General features: G+C 39.8%; 1 protein-coding gene and 1 long non-coding RNA gene across 6 annotated transcripts in view; one reads left to right on the top strand and one right to left on the bottom strand.

Annotated features, from left to right (window-relative positions):
- LOC132367228 (uncharacterized) overlaps positions 1 to 10,555 on the top strand; it is a 108,866-nt gene extending 98,311 nt beyond the window's left edge. Inside the window, exons 3-5 of one of the 2 annotated variants that reach the window (XR_009503732.1) lie at positions 4,201 to 4,353; positions 5,051 to 5,202; positions 10,242 to 10,555. This is a non-coding gene — a long non-coding RNA (uncharacterized LOC132367228). Of the gene's footprint in view, positions 1 to 4,200; positions 4,354 to 5,016; positions 5,203 to 10,241 lie in introns of both variants that reach the window. The other variant, XR_009503731.1, reaches the window with a different exon arrangement.
- Positions 1 to 12,860, bottom strand: part of PLPPR1 (phospholipid phosphatase related 1) — a 282,374-nt gene that overhangs the window by 94,381 nt on the left and 175,133 nt on the right. The gene's annotated exons all lie outside the window — the stretch shown is intronic.

Below are 12,860 nucleotides of genomic sequence, written 5' to 3'. Positions count from 1 at the left end.
CACCATCACACTGGGCCACAGGAAATTTATTTGTTGTAACTACTAGGACTCCTCTACAGGATCTTAGTGCATCAGATAGGCCCTTGGGATGATGGTCTATACTGGGTAGCCCTGAAGCTCACAGTATCCAGCTCACATAGTTCCTTTAAGCTCCAGGGGCTCTGCTGCTTCTGTGTCACAGTTGGGGCACAGGCATCTCTGCTGGGCTCGGAACCCCCGGGCCCAAGGTCCAGCCTCCTTTGGTGTCCCAAGTGGTCATCACCTGTGAGGTCTTGCCAACTCACAGAAGTTCTGCCACTCAGCAGGATATATGTCCTATTAGTTGAAAGACCCATCCATTTTGTTCCTCTTTTCTAGCCTTGGGGAATATCCTCCTCCTCCCTCTCTCTGCTGGCCCTCAAAGACCCACCTTCTTCCCCGTCCCTCCAGGTCTCCTAGCATAATCGCTTTAAGGAGTACAAGCTTTGATAAAAGATAAGAAAAGTCAGTAAGTTTAAGTAGCTTCAGCTCTTTTTCCCTTGCATATACCTCTGCGATTAACAAAGTACTCGGAGCCCCTGGCTGCCTGCTTGGTGTTGGAACAATGCAATGGGGTGAGGAGGGGTATATGTGTGTGTGTGTAGGGTAAACATCCCAATACATTGCTCTACCACATGAGCAACAATTTCCCCAAGAAATTCACTTTCAGAAAAAGCTACCATGACACCTGCCCAGTAGTACAAACATTTGACCCATCAGGTCAGAGAGTAAACTTGGGAAATGAGATTGTAAGAGATGAAAAGCAGCTGTTGTCTCTTTGGTCCTGGAGGAAGAGCACTAAACTGAGAGTAGGCGCCATGGGTTTGGGTCTCACTTCTCTCACTAAACTTACTGTGTGACCCTAGACAAGTGACTTTCTCCCTCTGGGCCTCAGCTTTCCCAGCTACAAAAAATGCGTTCATCCTAAACGCCCTCCAAGCCCCAAGATTTGCATCTGGTTTGGTGTAACAGGAGTGGCTCTATCATTTTTATAAAAGCATCTTAATAATCATCATCTATACTATTTGGCACTTTTAAGTTATATTGTTTGGCTAGACAGGTACAGGGGACAATGAGGGAACCATGTTAAGTGGGGCTGTTTGAAGCGTCCAAAGGTGAATGTAGCATGTAAGCAAGCATAGGGTGTGACAGGTCGTGCCAGAAGCTTCTCACTCCCACTGATGCTGTGAGCCTTTCTATAACTGCTCACTTCTAGCTGTCTGCATCGTATGCTCCTCTTTAGGTTCAGCTGCACAGGCAAATTTTGCAACTGGGATGAGAAGTTCTGGAAATCTGGGAGTTTGTGGGTGAATCCTTGTGTGGTTGTGGTCTGGCTCTTTCTTTGGGTGGGCTGTGTGGGACCAGAACGAGCCAATCAGCCCTGCACAGCCAGGTGAGGCATGGCCCTTGTTAAATCTGTCTGCAGGGCCCTCTATTTTTGGGAAGCAGCAATGTGAGCAGTGATAATATTTCACTCCACGAATGGCCCATAAGAAACATGAAAGATGTCATGTGCTCGAAAGGAATTGACAATGATTCTTTTCACTTAAGGAGGAATTGCTGGTAAAATTCATTCCTCAAATGACTCCAAAAGACAGATTCTTCAACAGGCACAAATTCAGGCCCAATGTGCTAACACAGTCTTTTACACCCACAGATCTTCTCCACGGTGTCTGTAAACGCCCGCCCTAGGCTGTCTACAGGCCCTTGGAAAGAGCCCACAGTGTATTTTCTCTCCCAAGTAAAACTGCCACCAGAATGCCCTCTTTGTAAAGAAGAAGTAAAACACTCCCTCAAAGACTCAGTGACGGAGGCCTGAACATCAGTAATTTTGGGTTCAGTGAGAAGAAAAAAAAAATTCAGTCATCAAAATGGAAGCTTTTAATTATGTTTACCTCCATGAACGAAAATAAATGCTCAAAATTCAATAGAGGATTGTATCTTCCTGGATATGGCCCTGGAATCCTCACTATTTTCCTAGCAGAACACTTTTAACCCTTGTTAGTGTGTAACCATTAACAATAGCAAAGACATTTACCACCTGATTTGTAGAGAAAATTCTTTCTGTAGAGTCTTTCTCCTTTATCCAGCTTCTTACATTTATCAATTGTCAGAGGCTAAAAGCACAATGGCAACTTTTTATTATTCCTCAAAATAGCTCTTCTAAGGAGGTGAGAGGCTTTGTTATTTCATCCTCATAAGACCGAGGGAGATTTAGACCCAGATACCAAGCTGCAGGTTCCAACACATTAAGAGGAACAGGACAGGAATTCGGGGAGGGGTTTCATCTTCTTATGTAAGTTGTTGAAAAATTTTAAAAATACAAACTAAAAACTGGCTACCTGTTTTCTGCAATGATGAAGTACTGGTTTGGTTATATACATTTAGATATTATATGTATATGTTTCACATATATTCATATATAATTTTCTTTAAATGGACAGAACTAAACTGGGTGTTTCATTTTACACTCAGTAAAATTTAGAATCGTCGTGTGATTTCTCAGAGGAGCTGAGAAAATACTGCAAAATACTGCAAAATTTTCCCACTCTGTGTCTTAAATGCATTTCCCAATACTCCTAGGTGGCAGGTCAGGTGGAAAATAGGCTGTAGCCTCCTTTCACTGCCCTACTAGTCGGGATGGACAATTCAAAGGCTTAAGGCCCTGATGCTTTACTTAGAACTTACTATAGGTTCTTGTTGGGCAAAGGTGAATTAGTAAAAGGATTTAATAATTGGGGAAGGAGGTGTCTCAGACTATGATGGATGGTCTTCACAAAGTTCTGGAAATTCTATTTTCTGGATGTCACGCCCAGCACTATTATATACCAACCACTTGTTCCCATGCAAATTCAGGGGACACTTGCCCCCAATAGCTGGTGTCCTCCAGAGCTGTTGACTTCCATATTGTTTTAGGAACTGTCATTCTGAGAATAACTCAGACATTTCAGAGGCAGAAATATGGTGTTTCCTTCTAGGACTGTGGCTTGTAAACCTTTGTTGGTAGTGAAATATTCGCAGACACAATCTCACGTAGAGCTCCAATATTAGAAGCAGGTGCAGTGGAGGTGCCAGGGGGAAGGGGTGGGGGGAGGAAGCACACAGGCTTCCCCCTGGTCCCACCCCTTGCCATCTTTGAGACCCTCTCTCAGAGGTCTGGTTCTCCACAGAACCCAATCTGAGGGCCCCTGCTCTAGGCTATCTGCAGAACAAGCCAAGTCATATACAATTGCCCGTAATCTTAAGACACATAATGGAGAAAAATGACTATTTGTTTTTGGGTCATCCTGCTGTGTATTACAAATCATGGGCAAAGGAATGAGTTTAACTCACAACCTGTCCAAGTTTTACATGGGTTTAGGATGACAGGTATAAGGTACACAGAGACTGAGTTGGGTAGAAAGTTTGTTGCATTTTGATGCGGCTAAAAGCGATATTCTTGCCAGAGCTGAAAGAAATCCACATAATACCCTATGAGGTGGAGGGTACACACAAATGTTATAGCTACGTTAGCTTTTCAAGCTAACCCAGGAATGAGCAACTGCTCTTCCTGTTTGTTCTATTCCAGACTGCAGAGTTTGAATTTTAGCAAAACCCATGTTTCCTGTGTATTGCTGTACCACCTTTCTCTAGCAGGAATTCCCTTAGGGCACACCAATCTGGGGGCAGAGCTGAAAGACCTTATGATGGGGCTGGTATCCATACTGCCCACTTGCCCTCTTTCTCAAATGCTGCTTTGATTCCCACACTGCTGCAGGGCTGCCCCAGCCACTGCTAATTTCTCTGGGGACTCGGTGTCACTGCCTAAAGAAGTCTCGCCCTGCGCTTCTGCTGAAGAAACTGCTTCACCATTGCTTCAGATGCTCTTGTTATTACACATTGGTCGCTGATTTTCTAGGCACTGTGTGTACCACTGGGATGGCTAAGGATCTTCTCATTACACAAGGGTTTGATCTTTCCTATTCTCTCTTTTTCCCGCTTCCATTCATTCACTCCTGGGGAAAAGGGGAAATGCTTTATATTTACTCATACGTAAATAATGTTGAGCATATTTCTTGATAAACAACAGATTTTAAATAAATGTATATTCATTGATTTTCTTGAGGGTTCATTTTGGATTATGAAAAGCACAGGCTTTGGGATGAAAGACGTATCAGTGAATCCATTTTCTGCCTCTTATAGGGGGTGTGACTTTGGACAAGCTGCTTCACCTCCCCGAGCTTCCGTTTCCTCATCTTTAAAGTGGGATAATCATACCTACCTCACAGGGTGGCTGTAGGAAGACATGATACAGCATGTGGCACTTGCTTGGTACACAGTTGGTGCTCAAAAACAGTAAGTCCCTTTCCTTTGCTTGAGGAATGAAGTGCTATCCTACTTGCAGTGAGAACAGTCTTGCCCTGGAGTCCCCATGATCGAGAGAGGTTGTGATTGAATGATAGGGAGTGGCTGGGAGGCCTCGCCAAGAAGCAAGAGCCCTGATCTGGCCCTGTCCTAGGCTAAGACCTGCTCTGTGGGTGTCAGTTCACCAGACTGTCTACTTACGGTACCTGGGCACTTGTCAAGGAGTTTCCAACAATGCCAGGTAAAGGAAACATGTCTATGGTAAAAGCTCTGTGATTGATAGAACTGGGTGGGATGGGGGTTGTGAAATAATGAAAACTACTAACTGTAGCAGGCATGTTAACAGAATTGGTGTAGAAGCATATCATTTGGTTCTCCCTAGCAACCATTTCCCCATCTTCTGGAAACAAATTCCTAACTTTCCTTGAGGAACCACTGGTTCTCAATTTTGGCTCTATTAATTTAAAGGGAATGGACCCCACAACTAGTCCAGAGTTGAGCCTTGAGGAGCTAAAGCAAATTACACACATCCAACCTTCTGGCTGCACCGATTGGTTCAGGGCTGGGCATATGACTCAATGAGAGCCAAATATTTTCTGGGGCTTAGAGAATCGATTCCTTTTTCTCTTTTCTCTTGTGGGGCTGCCACAAAAGAATCTCTCTTCTTTTTGGATGGTGTAAAATGGAGCTGTGAAGCCTGAACTACTACCATAAAGGGAGAGCCTTGATCTGCTGTGTAGAAGCTGAGAATGAAGTTGGCATTAAGAAAGGCAGCTGAAAGATGGAGGGGAAAATGTCTTCGGTGAAAGTGTTTGAAACCCGGATCAAGCCTTACCTGAGGTCAGTATAATATCTGGATTTTTCAGTTATGTGAACCAATCAGTTTGAAATCTGTAATGTAATGCTTCAACTGAGAGACCCAATATGTTGGGAAAAGAAAACTTCTGTGAATCTAATTACCCTCAAAGATAAATTACTTTCCATTTAACTAGAAGGCAGAATTATAAGAAAATTATTTACTCTAAAAGATATTTGGCATTTTAATAATGTAATAACAGCTGAACTGATGTAGATCTTTGATGTTTTTCTTTGTTACTTTACTGCTCCATGTGTTATATGTATATTGTTATGAACTGAAGGTTTGTGTCCCTCCCAAATTCATATGTTGAAATCCTAAACCCCACTATGATAGTACTTGGAGGTGGGGTGTTTGGGAGGTGATTAGATCATGAGGGTGGAGCCCTCATGAATGGGATTAGTGCCCTTATAAAAGAGACCCCACAGAGCTTTCTTGCTCCTTCTGCCATGTGAGGACAACGGCAGAATACAAGCTATCTGTGAACCGGGAAGTAGGGCCCCACCAGACACCAAATCTGCCAGTGCCTTGACTTCCCAACATCTAGAACTAAGAAAAATAAATTGTTGTTGTTTAAGCCACCCACTCTGTGGGTTGTCAAGGTGGTCCAAACTAAGATATACATATATAGTTAAATAATACTCTGGTTTGCACTGTTAAGTAGTAGAAAGAACATGAGAGTTGTAGTTAGAGAGAATTGTGTTCAAATCCAGATATTACCACTTATTAGCTGTGTTAACATTTGGCAAATAGAACCTCAATTTCCTCACCTGAAAAATGGGTTTAATAATTCCCTTTTAAATTATACGTGATGAATATTGATATTTAAATCACTGTGGTCATTTAAATGGAATTTGTACATAAGAGTGATCAGGAGGTCATACAGAAGTACCATCTAGAAGAGTGGCTCTTAACTAGGAGCTATTTCACACACACACACACACCCCAGCGGACATTTGGCAAACTCTACAAGCATTTCTGGTTGTCACAGCTGGAGGGGATCTGCGGTTGGCACTTGGTAGGTAGAGACCAGGGATGCTGCTGAACGTCTCACAATTCACAGCACAGTCCCCACAACGAAGAACCATCCAGTCATCCAGTCCAAAATGTCACGAGTGCCAAGGTTAAGAAACTCAGATCTAGAAGATAGGTCTATTGGTGTCAGGGGAGTGCTCAAATTGGGCCTGGATTTGCATTATTTGTGCCAAAACACTTTGGGGAAATGAAGGAGGAAAAAAGAGTGAGCACGTGAGGTAGTAGCACCGGGAGTGAAAACAGAGGGATTCCCTGCCCCTGTGCCAAGGCTGGGGGAGTTCTACATGTGACTGATGGGTTTCAGAGTAAATGAGGGAGCTAAGGGCCCAGCTGAGGAAACATAGAGATTATGGAGCACTGGAGAGTGCAAACTGGAGTGCCCAGCTAGGGCTCATGATAGTGTCACAGCAAGAGGATGAATGTCGTCCCTGGGGGTAGGGGCATGGCAAAGCTCTAGACTGGAGTGCTCCCTGCATCTGTAAGTGTTGTGAGGTGAAGCACAGTTAAAACGCTGAGAACTTGGAGTTAGGAGGAATAGGGCATCTTACTTTCATTAACCAGCTACTGACCATCTCTAGGTTATGTATTGTTTTATACTCCTTAAACAGATTAGATTAGATTACATTATATATGTGTGTACACACTGAGGATGTTTGCAAATCCTGGCATGGTGAGGAAACAGAACACTGCCTGGTTCAGTCTAACAGATATTCCCAGGCATGACAGAGAAAAAAGGTGGGGAAGTCCTATAAGTCATAACCTGGCCCTTTGGGGCAATGATAATCATCACGAGGCTGAAGAATAAGTCCAGATTTACTGTGTTAAATGCTTCTTTTCTCACGAAGCTTCTTGGCACCAAGTGACTAGAGTAAATTCAGTGTCATGCCAACCCTGAGACCTGGGGCAGAGTTGCTGAGAGTAACCCAACTGGGAACCCCCCCGGACCATCCAGCTACATACATGGTGTCTTGACGCCCCATTCATCTACAGTGAGAGGTGAGGACAGGGGCACGGACCAGGTGTGAACAGCAAAGCTTCCCAGCAGTAACGTGATGATGTGACTTCTCTTGCTCTCTCACCATGAGGGAGAAGCTGGGTGGAGGACAGTGTTCGCGACATGACTGGTTTAATAATTACCCCTTTCTCTGCTCCTCTGTTGACTGAATCAGCTTCCCTAAAGGACACAGAGATGTGTGTGAGTTTGCATGTGTGTGTATCTGGTGGCAGCTTTAATTATTGCCACTCGTTATCCTTCCCTGTGCTCATTCCAATTGTCTTTGTGACTTGTCTTACATAAGTTGCTAAGCAATTTCAGCAATTCTTTTCTCTTTTCTATTGGTGAAATCTTCAAAATAGTCTTTTTATTGTCACTGTTTTAATAGTTTTAGTTTGGTACCTGCTGAGATTGCTGCAGTCTTAATCATTACATTTTAAAAGACAGCTGTTAGAAGTTCCTTTAACTGCACAAATAACATCATAACAACTGAACTAAAAATGAAATAAACTGTTTTAATTTCCCATGCTTTGCTAATAGTAATGATAGCTAACATTTGAAAGTTTCCCATGTGCAAAGTACCGTGCTATATACCATATCTATCTTTTCACTTAAGTCTTGCAACATCCTCATGAGATAGACAGTATAATGTTATTACATCTATTTTGAAGAAAAGGAAATTAAGTCTTAGAGAAGTTAAGCAACTTGTCCACAGTCATGCCAAATGGGGCCCTGCTGAACACCACAGGCCCAGGACTCCAGCTCAGCACTAGCCTGAGCTGGAACTCAAAGGCTGTGCTCTAGTTGCTCTCTCGTTGGTTCCTTCCAGAATTTATCATTATCCATGCATAATTTTTACATTTCTGCAAACATAGCATTGATTGACTTTGTCTGCTTTTTTCACTTAGCAGAATACTAAAAACACTTTCCAAGTAGCTGTCTCATATTTATTGATAGTGCATATATTATTTCAAAAAATCAATAGATCATACTTGACCTAAGCATACTTCCATTGTAGCATATTTATATTGTTTTCAGTTTTTCGCCTTTTTACAATAAATCTCTAGTAAACATCTTCATGCATGTTGTATTTTCTAATTTTGACTTATTTCTTGGGATAAATTCCTAGGAGTGAAGGTACTGAGTCAAAGGCTAGGTGCCTTTTTATAATTCTTCAAAAAGTTTTCTGAGTTATGCCCCTGTGAGTGCTTTTTGAGGCTACCAGGTTTACCATGATTTCATCAGTATGGAAATTCATCATTATTTTAAGTTTGTATTAACTCAGCAGTTGTCTTTTGTTAATAGTAATTTCTTTGAAAATTACTGAAGTAGGACATTCATTTATGGTTCTTTTTATCAGTTTCTATATACTTTATGTATAGTATAGACAAGGGCAAACTATGGCTCAGGGGCCAAATCTGGCCCACTGCCTGTTTTTATAAATAAAGTTTTATTCAAGTATGACCACATTCATTCATGTATTGTCTATGACTGCTTTTATGCTACAACTGCAGAGTTGAGTAGTTTCAACAGAGAACATGTGGCCTGCAAATAGAACTGGCTACATAATTTGAAGGGTGAAAAAATGAAAATGTGGAGCCCATTGTTAAAAGATTATTAAGAATTTCAAAATGGCAATGACAGAGCATTAAGTCAAGTGAAGGTCATATGCCCATGAAGCTGGCCCTGCCCACGAAGTCAGAAATATTTATTATCTAGCTCTTTGCTGATCCCTGGTATACATATTAATCTTAAATCTGTTATAATGTGTTTAAATGTTTTTCCTTGTCTGTAATTTTGTTTTTTTAAATTATGCCATTTGTGTCAAAACAAACACTGATGTTTGCTTTTATATATGATAGACTTTTTAGATGGTTTCCTTCAACAACCACTACCCCAGAGATCAGATACATAGTTAATTCTATTCACAATGTTAATTTTAATGTGTAGTATGAACTCTGATTGTGCAAATCTATTTTAAAATTGTTACTCACAATTCCAATCATAAACATTTTTCTTATTCATTGCCTAGTGATGCCTACTTTGTCATAAATAAATTTATCTATAATTGGACAATTTTTGAACTTTTAACTCTGTTGCATTAATTTCTGATTGTATTTTTTGTTCTTTAGCTCAGTGGTTCTCAACCAGGAATGATTTTGCCCCCAGGGGACATCTGTCAGTATCCAGATATGTTTTCAGTTATCATAACCAAAGGAGGAGGTGCTACTCATCTAATGAGTAGAGGCCAGGGATGCTGCTAATCATCTTAAAATTTCAGGACAGCCCCCATAACAAAGAATTACCTGGCCCAAGTGTCAGTACGATTGAGAAACCCTACTTCAGCTTTGTACTTTATTTACTGATGCTTTATAGCGACATGCAGCCAGGTACCTCCCCCATTTCTGCTTCTTTTCAAAATATCAATTGGTCTTCCTGATTGCTTATTTTTACAAATGAATTTTAGAATAGCCTCTGTCAAGGAAAAGAAAATTCTTTTCAGATTTTGGCCAGAATTGAACTAGTGCTACAAATTAACTTACTTACATTCCTAATCAGCCTCCTATTATAGCTCCAGCTTGTAAGTAAGTCTTTACCAAGTAAAATTTCCAGTCAAACTTTCTAGCTTCCTTACTTTGTCATAAACATCTCTCAGGTTTATTCCTAAGTATTTTACAAGTTTCTTGCTCTGAAATGGGACCTCTTTGTTATTAAATGGCTATTTCTGGATACTACTTTTTATTTCAAACAAACAATTTTACTAAAACGCATAATTTGAGTAGAGTTTGCCTGGTTTGTTTCAATTTTCAAGCCATAAAGTAATATAATTTGTAGAGTCTTTCCAATGCTTATCTTATTTTTGTTTGGTTCATATAGCATAGGCTTGGACTTCCAAACTAATTTTAATAAATTATGTTGATAGAATTAAAAATGTAAAATATTTCACAAGTAAATGTTCTTGACTTTAACTTAAAATGATAAATGTTTAAACAGCTTACGGGACTTCCCTGGTGGTGCAGTGGACACAGGTTCGAGCCCTGGTCTGGGAAGATCTCACATGCTGCGGAGCAACTAAGCCTATGTGCCACAACTACTGAAGCCCGTGCGCCTAGAGCCCATGCTCCACAACGAGAAGCCACCGCAATGAGAAGCCCCTGCACCACAACAAAGAGTAGTCCCTGCTCGACGCAACTAGAGAAAGCCCGTGCACAGCAATGAAGACCCAGTGCAGCCAAAAATAAATAAACAACTTACAATGATCCTCTATATGAAAAATTTAAGCTACAGATCTGTGTTCGAAAGTAGTTATTACTGGTCTTTTGATTTTATTACATAGTAAGTAAGTATATGTGTATGTATATATGTGTGTGTAGCTGTACATATACACACATACATATGCACATATACACACATAATAGACCTCTAAAAATATTAATGTGACATGGCAAAGTACTGCTGTGCTAGCTGGGTCAAGATATGTTGGCAGGACAATGATGTGCTTATTAAGCTCCTTGAAGAACAAGGAGCTATTCAGAAGCCATCAAGGGTAAAAGATTCCTCTGCAGCAGGTCAAATTGTAATTTCCCCCAGCACCCCTGCAGAATAAAATGATTGATTCTTGAATGAACTTGAACAAAAATATTTCTGACCTAATCTTTAGTGCTTCAGTGATAGCAATCCCTAAACCTTTCTTTACCAGGATCTGTCTTGTCACCTCATCCGTCTCTTCACAGATTTTTCTGGAGGCCTCACAGAATAGTCAAGAGTGACTCAGCTATACATTCTCTTCACAGATCAAAACTGTAGACAAACACATCTCTCCAAACCAACCTACATTTGTAATTTTCTCTATGAATATATAGAGTCATAGATGTTTAGAATAAGAGATACAATACTGAGGAAATGAATTATTTAATTAAATTATCACATACTTTTTTTCTGTCTGTATTTAACCTTCTGTAAATACTATAAAAAGAATAGTACATTTGCATCTGAGGTGCTTACGACTAAACTTTTTCCTTCACTTTTTCACAATATGCTTCCCTTCTTAGGTACAGAGCATTAGACTTAGAATCTGTTTGGCAATAAGGAGCAACGGAAGGATTGTGAAAATGAATTGCAACCCTAATGATACTAGGTAGGAACTGATGAACGTTCTACATACAAAATGCTGAGAAATATTTCCCCAAGGCTCAGGAGGTCATAGGTTTTCCCATGATTGCTCCAGATAACAGACAGAAAAGCATACTATAATCATGTCTAAACCATGACTTTTAATTAATAAAGTTGACATTAAGGGACAGGAAGGTAATATCTGTTTATAAATTTTATGTTTCTGCATATTTACTATTTTAATATTAACCTTAGAATTTCTACAGTGTATCAATGATGTTAAGCATACACTTTATTTTGAATATAGTGCTTATTAAAAGTATTTGTAAGGATTATATCTTTTTCTGAGTGCTTACTCAAAATATTTTATGCATTTTTGGATATTCAAATAAGCTCTTGATTTATTACCTAACATTAATAGAAGACTTAAAGAGTTGTAAAAATGGCTAAACCATTATAAAAATTCTGACAAGTGGTAGAAGAAATGGTAAGTTAGCATTAAAGGAGTGATCAAGTAAACTATGAGTAATAAAATCCCTCATGACTAAGATGGACAGAAAACATAGGAGGTTGAAAATAATGGTTGGAAAAAAGAAGAGGTGAAACACCCTACAACAAATCAAGTAGTACCTCTCAATATAAATACCCAATAAGCTGTTACCAACAAGGAAACACTCATTACAATTGACACCACCATAATATACCTGTACTCAGTACTCATGTTACACATATTTCTCATTCCTTCTGTCTATCTTATTCAAAGAAGACAGTTTCCTATATATATCGATACTTTACAATGACCCTCGATAACACAGAGGAATACACTTTTAACAATATTTGCTCATACATTCCGAAACCTGTAGTTATATATGATGATAGTATCTGACTCTCAAGAATTTGATCACTGGACTCATTAACTATTGTAACTGAGAAGAATGAGGCTGGTAATTACACTTACTATAAAATAAAATATGCCAACATTTTAATAACTAACTATTATTATGCCTTCCTAGAATTACATATGTTACTCCAGGTAATAGCATTCTGAATTACTACTGTCTAGATTCTGGGAAATAGAGGAGGTATCTCAAAGGCAGTCAAATGTAAAAGTTAAAGCAAAGAGTGGGGAGTTAGACAACTTAAATTTGAACCTTAGCTGTGTAATCTTGGGCAAGTTAATTCACCTGTGTTTCAGTTTGCTCATCTATAAAATGGGGTAATAACAGCATCTACCTCACGGGCTTGTCTCAGGATTAAAACAAGCTAATTTATGTAAAGCACTTAACACAGTTCCTAACATGCAGTAAATATTAGATGTTTAATATAATTAATAATATGTACCCCATCCATCCATCCATCCAACTGGTTCTGTTGCTCTAGAGAACCCTGACTAATACACATTTTCACTTTAGATTCTAAGGTGACTCTTTCTGTTCAAAGGACTAAAATCTTTTCAGCATATGAACACATTAAGAATGAATCTCCCAAAAGAATTGAAGT

Source organism: Balaenoptera ricei, chromosome 6, assembly GCF_028023285.1.
Source record: "Balaenoptera ricei isolate mBalRic1 chromosome 6, mBalRic1.hap2, whole genome shotgun sequence".
NCBI classification, from domain to species: domain Eukaryota; kingdom Metazoa; phylum Chordata; class Mammalia; order Artiodactyla; family Balaenopteridae; genus Balaenoptera; species Balaenoptera ricei.
This window is presented reverse-complemented; position numbering and strand designations above follow the sequence as displayed.